Source organism: Scyliorhinus torazame, chromosome 17 (genome assembly GCF_047496885.1).
Source record: "Scyliorhinus torazame isolate Kashiwa2021f chromosome 17, sScyTor2.1, whole genome shotgun sequence".
Lineage (NCBI taxonomy): Eukaryota > Metazoa > Chordata > Chondrichthyes > Carcharhiniformes > Scyliorhinidae > Scyliorhinus > Scyliorhinus torazame.
Genome location: NC_092723.1, coordinates 17,236,173 through 17,245,589, shown reverse-complemented (window position 1 = coordinate 17,245,589; position 9,417 = coordinate 17,236,173). Strand labels below are relative to the sequence as shown.

General features: G+C 45.9%; 1 protein-coding gene across 3 annotated transcripts in view; it reads left to right on the top strand.

Moving 5' to 3' along the window:
- The first annotated feature begins 4,406 nt into the window (after positions 1-4,406).
- The window catches only part of klhdc8a (kelch domain containing 8A), a 38,620-nt gene continuing 33,609 nt past the window's right edge, over positions 4,407-9,417 (top strand). For 2 of the 3 annotated variants that reach the window (XM_072480125.1, XM_072480123.1), the window contains exon 1: positions 4,758-4,973. The gene's annotated coding sequence lies outside the window, so the exon portion shown is untranslated. Of the gene's footprint in view, positions 4,450-4,757; positions 4,974-9,417 lie in introns of those variants that run through there. The other variant, XM_072480124.1, reaches the window with a different exon arrangement.

Here is a 9,417-nt window from a genome sequence, read left to right as displayed (position 1 = left end):
ACATGGGCAAGTTTGTAGAGATAAATTGGGAAGTACTAAAATGGCTATATATGATGTAGATGTGGGAAATGCTGTTCCAATCAAACAACATCCAGACAGACTTAATCCTTTAAAATTGGCACAGGTTAACAAAGAGATTGAGAGTATGCTTAAAAATGGCATAATTGAAGTGGGTTGCAGCTAATGGAGCTCACCCATAGTGATGGTACCAAAACCAGACAGTACCCAATGGTTGTGTGTGGACTATAGAAAGGTTAATGCAGTTACAAGAATGGACTCTTATCCTATCCCACGTTTGGAGGATTGCATTGAGAAAGTGGGGCAATCAGCTTTTATTTCCAAACTGGATTTACTTAAAGGTTACTGGCAGGTACCTTTATCCGAAAGGGCGAAGGAGATTTCAGCTTTTGTGACTCCAGATGGGATCTACATCTGGAGTAGTTATGCCATTTGGCATGAAAAACGCCCCAGCCACATTTCAACGGTTAACTAACAAAGTCATTTCTGGATTACCCAATTGTGCGGTATCCATCGACGATCTGGTAATTTTCAGCCAGACATGGAAAGAACATTTAAAACATCTGATGGAGTTATTCAGGAGGCGGGTTTGGTGGTAAACCTAGCCAATAGTGAATTTGGAAAAGCCCAAGTCACTTTCCTTGAGGAGTTTCCGATAACCTCAAGACGAAGGGAAATAATGCGATTTCTTGGCATGAGTGGATTTGATCGAACATTTGTGCAAACGTTTTGTAGCGTGATTGCTCCACTGATGGACTTGCTGAAGAAATGTCGAAAATTTCAGTTGACAGCAGAGTTTCAACAGGCATTTGACTGCCTGAAAGCTGTGATAACCAATGCTCCTGTGTTGGAGACTTACAAGGGACTCTGTGATCAGATTGAACTAAAGTATTTGACTTTAAAGAGAAATGCCAATGCGTAGAGAAATGGACGTATTGTGCAGAGACCTTCTTGTTCAAAGAGACTGTCAATCGAGAATGATTCCAGTTGGAGGAAGAAGAACAAAAATAAAATGGGCTATATTATTATACCTGTTTGCGTGTGTTGTTTTTTGAAACGACAAAGTATATTTACTGTGTGAATTTCTGAAAGGATAGTGAAAAGGTGAAAAATGAAACCATCTTGAAGTTGATGGTTAATTTTCTTTTCTTGGGGGGAGGTGTCATGTGAGAGTACCTTTAAGAAATGGGTGTTTATAAATGGATGTGTATATAAATATCTGTAGTGAGAGTACCTTTAAGAAACATGTGTTTATTACTGCAGTGATGTCAGAGAGTGGGTGGAGCTGAGCTGTCTGTCAGCTTTTTACTTTCGCTTTAGGCGTTTTGCTGCAGGGTGGGTTTGGTTTCATTTTAGTTTTGGAGAAGCTGCAATCACAGCAGGATGTGTGTGAATCTCTGCAAGCTTATGAATGTCCATTTGCTGATTTCAACGCGGTAACTGTTCTCAGTAGTGAAGTTAAACCTGAGGTGCTTCTGTTAAAGGTTTTGTTTTAAGTCTTATGGATGTTAAAAGGAAAGCTTAAAGGATTACTTAGTGTTGTAGTCTTTGGGGTTGTATTTAAATTAATGGTTGCTAAGATGTTCACTGTATGTTTTAAAAAGGTTAACTTGAGTCCATAGAATAAACATTGTTTTGCTTTAAAAAATACTTTTCCATTTCTGCTGTACCACACCTGTAGAGTGGGCCGTGTGCTCCCCATACCCCAATCTATTAAAAGTTATGGGTCAGGTGAACTCCATGATACACTTTGGGGTTCTCTAAACCCTGGCCCATAACACTACTCCTGTACTCAAATGCTTATCGATAAAGGCCAACATTCCATTACCCTTCCCAATTTCCTGCTGCACCTGCATGTTAGGCTTCCATTTACTATTTAAGAAATATTCTGTGCATCTGTTTCTCCTATCAAAGTGGATAACCTTACATGTTACCACATTACATTCTTACCCACCAAAATCTGTCCGAATCCTTTTGAAGACGCTTAGCATCTACTTCACAACACACATTCCCACCTAGCTGTGTGTTATCCGCAGACTTGGTGACATTATGGATGCAATCGAACGGCCTCTTGCGAGATGAGCGACGCTTGGAACACCGCACGAGATCAAACGAGACGTCACGTCATTGGACGAGATCCAGGTTAACATATTTAAGTGAGCCATTAGGCACATTTAAAGATATTGGTGCTTGATTCTTCCGAAGCCTGGGAATGAACAGCCAGGCCTGGGAAACCTCGTGCCAAACATGGACCAGTCATATGAAAAATGAAAATCGCTTATTGTCACAAGTAGGCTTCAAATGAAGTTACTGTGAAAAGCCCCTAGTCACCACATTCCGGCGCCTGTTCGGGGAGGCTGTTACGGGAACTGAACCATGCTGCTGGCCTGCCTTGGTCTGCTTTCAAAACCAGCGATTTAGCCCTGTGCTAAACAGCCCCTATCTGCACATGGGGGGAATATCCCAGGCCATCGGAGGCCCCCGGGTAGTCAGACTTTGGGCAGGTACCCTGGCACTCCTGCTGCCACCTGGCCACCTTGGCACTGCCAGCCTTGCACCTTGATACTGCCATGCAGGCACCCTGGCACTGCCAGGATGCCCATGTGGCAATGCCAGGCTGACAGGGGTGCTTCCAGGGTGCCAGGCTGGCAGTGCCAAGGTTCCCAGGTTCCCCATGCCAGGGATCAGACCTGGCGTGCTCCAGCCTTAAGAGGTGGGATGAGGCGAGCGCGAAGACATGCTAAGTGGTAAGTTGGTGCGTTGGGGGATCTGTTGTGGTGTCCGAGCGAGGTTGAGAGACTGGGGCAACATTTAAAAATGGTGCCCCGATCTCTTCCTGTACTGAGCTTGACTGGCACTCTGGCTTAGGTGGTGAAAGCGCCTGTCTAGTAAACAGGAGATACTGAGTTTGAATCTCAGCGGTGCCTTCAAGCACTTAGGTCAAAGCAGCTTCCTCGGGAACAAATACTGGCAATTTAATGCGAAAAGTGGAAAATGTTGGCAGTATCTTTGTAGCACTAACCTTGAAATTTGCTTGGGTGGCACGGTATCACTGTTGCTCCACAGCTCCAGGGTCCCAGGTTCTATTCCCGGCTTGGATCACTGTCTGTGTGGCGCCTATACGTTCTCTGCGGTCTGCGTGGGTTTCCTCCGGGTGCTCCGGTTTCCTCCCACAGGTTAGGTGGTAAGGCCAAGATAAATTGCCCTTAGTGTCCAAAAAGATTATGTGGGGTTACTGGGTGACGGGGATAGGGTGGAGGTGTGGGCTTAAGTGGGGTCTCTTTCCAAGGGCTGGTGCAGACTCGATGGGCCGAATGGCCTCCTTCTGCACTTTAGATTCTATGAGCACTCTATGAGAACCCACACAGGAAAAATATTCAGTCCAGTAAAATTGGAAACAAAACACTGAACATATCATGAAGAGATAAAAACCGAAAGTTCTGGAAATACTCAACAGGTCTGGCAGCAGAGTTAACGTTTCGAGTCTGTATGAACTCATTCCAATGCTCGGTGTGTGATAAACTAACAGGCACAATCCAGTGAATGACTACACTTCAAAAATAGTTCATTGCCTGTATAGAAAATTAGGATGTCCTGATTGTGTGAAAGGGAATTTACAATTGCAACTTTTCTTTTCCTATAACTGGAATCTAAAAATTGCTTCAAGAAAATTGTTTGAAAATATATTTATTTACATTTATGTGTAATTAAGATTATAGGCCTATGGTTGACCTAAAAACAATTTAATCCTGGTTGCAAAAGTTCTCAATTTTAAAAATATCTTTAATGGGCTGTGTGTCACTGGCAAGGCCAGCATTTTTGCCCATCCCTAATTGTCCTTGAATTGAAGGCTAGATCCAATAATGATGACCACATTGCTGTAAAATCCACCTGGTTCACTAATAATATTAACCTTTTATTGTCACAAGTATGAAGTTACTGTGAAAAGTCCCTAGTCACCACATTCCGGCACCTGTTTGGATAAGCTAGTATGGGAATTGAACCTGCGCTGCTGGCCTTGTTCTGCATCACAAACCAGCTGAGCTAAACCAGCCCCTTAATGCACATTTAGGCAAGGAAATCTGGGTTCGCTGGGTCATTTCAGAGTCACATGTAGGCCAGGTCAGATAGGTAAGGACGGCAGATTTCCTTGGGAGAGACACAGGGCGGATGTGGGGATGAACCTTTTTCTGGAAACATTCTGGTGAATCTCCCTCTGCACCCTCACCTCTTCCTGGAGAGTGTATTCTAGATTCTTGAAGGGTTTTTTTTGGTATAAGTGATGCAACGTGCTGAAGCCACCTCCTTATCTCAATGTGTTGGCTTTGAATGAAGGGGCAGGAACACATCTGTCCCCTCAGTGGATCATGTACAGTTAACACCCATTCAGTCGATGCACTCACAAAGCAGCGAGAGGACCCAAACTCCCAGGTATGGAGATACTTAAAAAGAATACCTAATTTACAAAAATTACCTGCTTGATGTAAGGAGAACCCCTCCCCTCTGTTCCTATCGGGGGGGGCGGGGGGGGGCTGGGTCTCTGGTCAATCGCAGTGTGGGAGGTTTGGACGGACTGAGCGCTTTTGTGGATGGTTGGAATATTTGTAGAGGGGCAGGAGGGTGTGTATCTCCCCCACAGGCAGTCATTCCTCAGGCGGGCACCGAACCAGCAGCTGGGGGGGGGGGGGAGCTCTCCCGCTCTGGGAAAGTTGAGGGTGGCCGCCGCCCTTGGACGACGGGGAGGGAAGAGGTTTGAGTGAATGGGGACGAGGCGGACGGAGACTGGCTGCTGGGGATTGTTTAATCAGCTAGTGGCTTTGTTCACTGAACAGAGCAAGCTGCAGGAAGCTTCTCCCTGGCTTTGATCTCCGAGTCAGTGAATCGAGAGGGATTCACATCAAGAGGCAAGTTTTCTGATTGTTGACTGGTCTGGCAGGCATTCCTCACCAGCACAGGTAATCAAGAACAATTTGTTTCAAAAAAAAAATAACAGTCAGGATGTTCCCTCTTTTCTGTTGGGACCAGGTTCCTGCCTCTCAGTTATTTTAGATGCAGGCACAATGGGTGTGTTTTGTTGCCTCGCTGGCCAGGGTCGGAATCTCTTTTGAAAGGGTGTGAGGCCAAGTTTGTCACATTACTGTATGGGGGCAGACAGGCCTCCTCCAGGGAAAAGCGTTCCTGCACCTCCGACAGTGCAGCACTCCCCTGAGTACTGCTGTGGAGTGTCAGCTTTGATGCTCAAGTGCCTGGAGTGGGCCTGGGACCAACTCAGTCACAGATCAGACAGGAGTGGGTTAATAACCTGGTTTGACCTTGAACTTTTGACCCCCAAGGACCAAAACCGGATTTGAGTCAGTTGTTTGCTATCTCTGCTGGAGCGTTGGGCTGGACAAGGAAGGGATATAAAAGCAGAAAATGCTGGGTAAACTCAGCAGGTCCGGGTGTGGAGAGAAACAGATTTGACGTTTCAGATCTTAATGGCCCTTTCACAGAGCAGTGCAGAGCTGTATGGTAGCACAGTGGTTAGCACTGCTGCCTCACAGCGCCAGGGACCCCGGATTCAATTCCGGTCTTAGATCATTGTCTGTGTGGAGTTTGAATGTTCTCCCCGTGTCTGTGCGGGATTCTAACGGGTGCTCTGGTTTCCTCCCACAGTCCAAACATCTGCAAATTAGGTCGATCGACCATGCTAAATTGCCCCTTAGTGTCCAGGGATGTGCAGGTTAGGTGTGGTTACGAGGATAGGGTGGAGGAGTGGGCCTAGATAGGGTTCTCTTTCTGAGGGTCGGTGCAGATTTGATCAGCCGAATGATCTCTTTCTGCATTGTAGGGATTTTATTCATTTTGATCCGAAATGTTAACCGTTTTTCTCTCCACAGATGCTACCAGACCAGCATTGTCTGTTTTATTTCGGATTTCCAGCATCCGAAATAGCAATTTGCTTTTATTAGAAAACTGAGGGATTTCTATATAAAATTCATCAGTTCATGGGGCTATTTATACAGTATTAAAACTTAACATTGGCTCAATATATTGTGAGAACAGTAAATGACTTGTTCCAGAAACTAACGTCTGTGCACACAGATGTACGCCAATAATGTATTTGTCAATATTCTCCACTTTGTTGATGAAGATGCCAATCATTGTCTGTGAGTCTGGCTCCTGGGCACTGTTCTCTTTCCACCCAAGTGCCCTATGAGTATAGAGTTAGTTTCAACAGGCTATTTGACCATGTTAGGTGTCACACTAGAGACTCATGTGAACCCCAAGCACTTGCATTTTCTGGGTGAGGGACGTTAGATAATGATCAGATGTAAGAACTCTGGCTGATTCTCTGCACACCCACCCAACCCAGCAAGTGCCAAAGCTCGTCATGCCTGAACTGTTTCCTCATTGGATTGGATATTGACTCTGCTTTCATACTGCCAGATCCAGCAGTAATTTTTGGTCCTGCTGATCTTTGCAGAGCTGTACACTAAGAACATTCCTCCGTCACTAACACTCATCTGTGCTGATCTCAGAAACCAGCCCCTTCTGCCTTGGCAGGTCTGTCATTCACTCAGCTTGTGACGCACAGACAGAGACAGCGTAAGCGTGAAAAACCGAACACCTGAATGAGAGAACTGCTCACTTTTAATGAGTCTTACAGCAACTGAACAGGAGAATTTGTCCTCCTTTGCGAAGTGTGACCCGCATCAGTCATCCTTTTGGAACTTATTAGCCTGGTTTAATTAATGATAAGAAGCTGTCTCATTTCCCACCTCTGCAAGCGGATCCGATCGGACATGTTTCGTTGAATTTCTTTCTCCCTCAGGTCAAAACCGGAAACAGGTGAGTATTCCAATCTGAAAGGTGGCACACTGTTTTTCATCTCGTTGTTGCAATGTAACCGAAAGAACGATTTAATCCCATCCTCATGTTTTTGTATAGGGTAATAACTATCCAGGATGAGAACTCCACATCGTGATGGTTTGTTTGACAGTGAAAGATTGGATTTATTTAGTGCCTTTCACAACTATCGAATTTTCCAAAGTGCTTTACAGCCATTTAAGTATTTTTGAGGTTTAATCACTGCTGCAGCATAGGAAACATGGCAGCCAATTTACAGCACGCTCACAAAAAAACAGCAGTGTAATAATGGGCAGATAACCTGTAATTTAGTGATGTTGATTGAGGGATCAATATTGTCCAGGGCACCAAGCAGAGCACCCCTGGTCTTCTTCAACATAGTTTCTGTTCATTGGAAAGGGAAGATGGGCTCTTGGTTTAACATCACCTTCGAAAGACGCACCTCCAAATGTGTAGCACTCCCTCGGTGTTGCACTGGAGTGCTAGCGTTGGTTATACGCTCAGGTTTCTGGTGTGGGATGGACTTACAACCTTTTCATCTGCATGGTGAGAGTGTCACACTGACATCTGAACTTGGCAAAGAATGAGTAGGACAATCAACCTTCTTCTTAAAGAAGTGCTATTTTCCGAAGGTTATTGTGCCAGTGTCTGGTTGCATGAGGTGTCCTAGTTATGCTTGATTGGTAGTGTTGATATGATATTAATTGATACCGGGCTAAAAAGGTTAATTGAGGAGGACATGTTAGACAGGCTAGGCTTGTACCCCCTTCAGCATAGAAGAATAAGGGGTAAACTAATCAAAATGTTGAGGATGATTAAAACAAAATGTACTGGTTAGGTGGATTGACCATTCTAAATTGCCCCTTAGTGTCAAAAGGATAGGTGGGGTTACTGGATTATGGGGATAGGAGGGGGAGGGAGGGCGTGGGCCTGGGTAGGGTGCTCTTTCAGAGGATTGGTGCAGATTGAATGGGCCGAATGGCCTCCTTCTGCACTGTAGGGATTCTATGATTCTCGTCTGAAAGGGTAGAGAGGGAAACTATTTCCTCTAGTCTATAACAGAATTGCGGGGCTTGGCCCCTTGTCATTCGAAGAGTAGGTGGGAAACACGTTCCCGTCGACTTCAGTGGCCCCGATGCCACATTATGTTCTAACGAGCTTTGATTGACATAAGGCAGGATTTCTGCCCATCACTTGGGAGGAAGTCCCACCTTGGAGAGCTCCTGGCCAATCTGATTGACCAGCAGCTCTCCAGTCCCTCCGACAATAGTGCTGCAGTGGCCGGAAGAGGCACTACAGGGAGCTGTCTGGCACTGAGTCTGGGGAACCAGAGGACATGGTAAATGGCAGGGGTCCCGGTGGGGGGAGGGAGATAGGGACCACATGGACCATCTGAGGGGGGCATTCTGGATATGCTGGGGTGGGGGGGGGGGGGTCACCAGGCATTAAGGGGTGATCCCCTATACCTTTGCTGCCTGAAATCAAACTATCTTTATTTACACGTTTCCCCTCTGAGCTGTCATCTGCTCATCCACATAAAAATTTAAGTTCGGTAGCAAATAGCTTTAAAGTGGCCACCTAAGGGCCTTAAGTGGGGCAAGGATGGGCTTCCAGTCCGAAGCTCTACCTGAGCCAGTGTAAATTCACTACCAGGTCGAGGTGGGCAGGAACCCGGAGGGAATCCCATCCATGCAATTTCACCCTCCCTCCTTCCCCGCCCCAGAACCCGCCCGGGGGGAGCATAACATTCCGGCTTCTTGCAAATTAGAGCCAGGCCACTCGACTGTGATGGCTGGAAGCATTTCTTCACACAGAGGGTCATGGAAATCTCAAACTCACTCCCCACCCCCCCTCCAAAATCAATTGGGGGGGGGGGGGAGTCAGCTGAAAATTTCAAGGGTAAGGGTATGAAGGTTTACCGAGGCAAGGTGGGTAGGTGGACAGATGAACATGCCTGAGGGGTCGTTCGGTCTACCCTTGGCCTAATGATACATTAATGCAATCAACTGCATTTGAGTCAACTCATTAAAATATAATAGTCTCTGATGATTTTCTGAAATCTGCACACTTATTAATTATGATGTATAATGTTTGTGGGGAATGGGCCAATTGAAATTAATGAAGCCACTACCAAGTTAAAGTCATGATCACTGGAAATATCCTCCAAATTTAGCCTGGACCCACATCCCTGAACAGCCTCACTGTTATGTCCAACCTTCGTGCTATCTTAATAAGGACACGGGGAGTCCACACCAAGTAAAAATAAGAACAAAGATTTATTTACAAGCGATACACGTACATTTCCCTGTGGACCCCTACCGGGTCCCTGCTTGGTCGGTGTCGTAAAGGCCGACCTTATATACTCTGGGTAATCGAGATACCCTGCCCCTAATGGGGGAGCTCGTACTCTGCAAGGAGCACGGGGAAGTCAAGCATTCCCACCCCCTAGCTCCCATGCGGGATATTACACTCCCCTTAAAAGAGCTTGAATACCGTGACAGCATCAACACCAACTGCATTTATATAGCGCCTTTGGCTTAGTACAAGCAT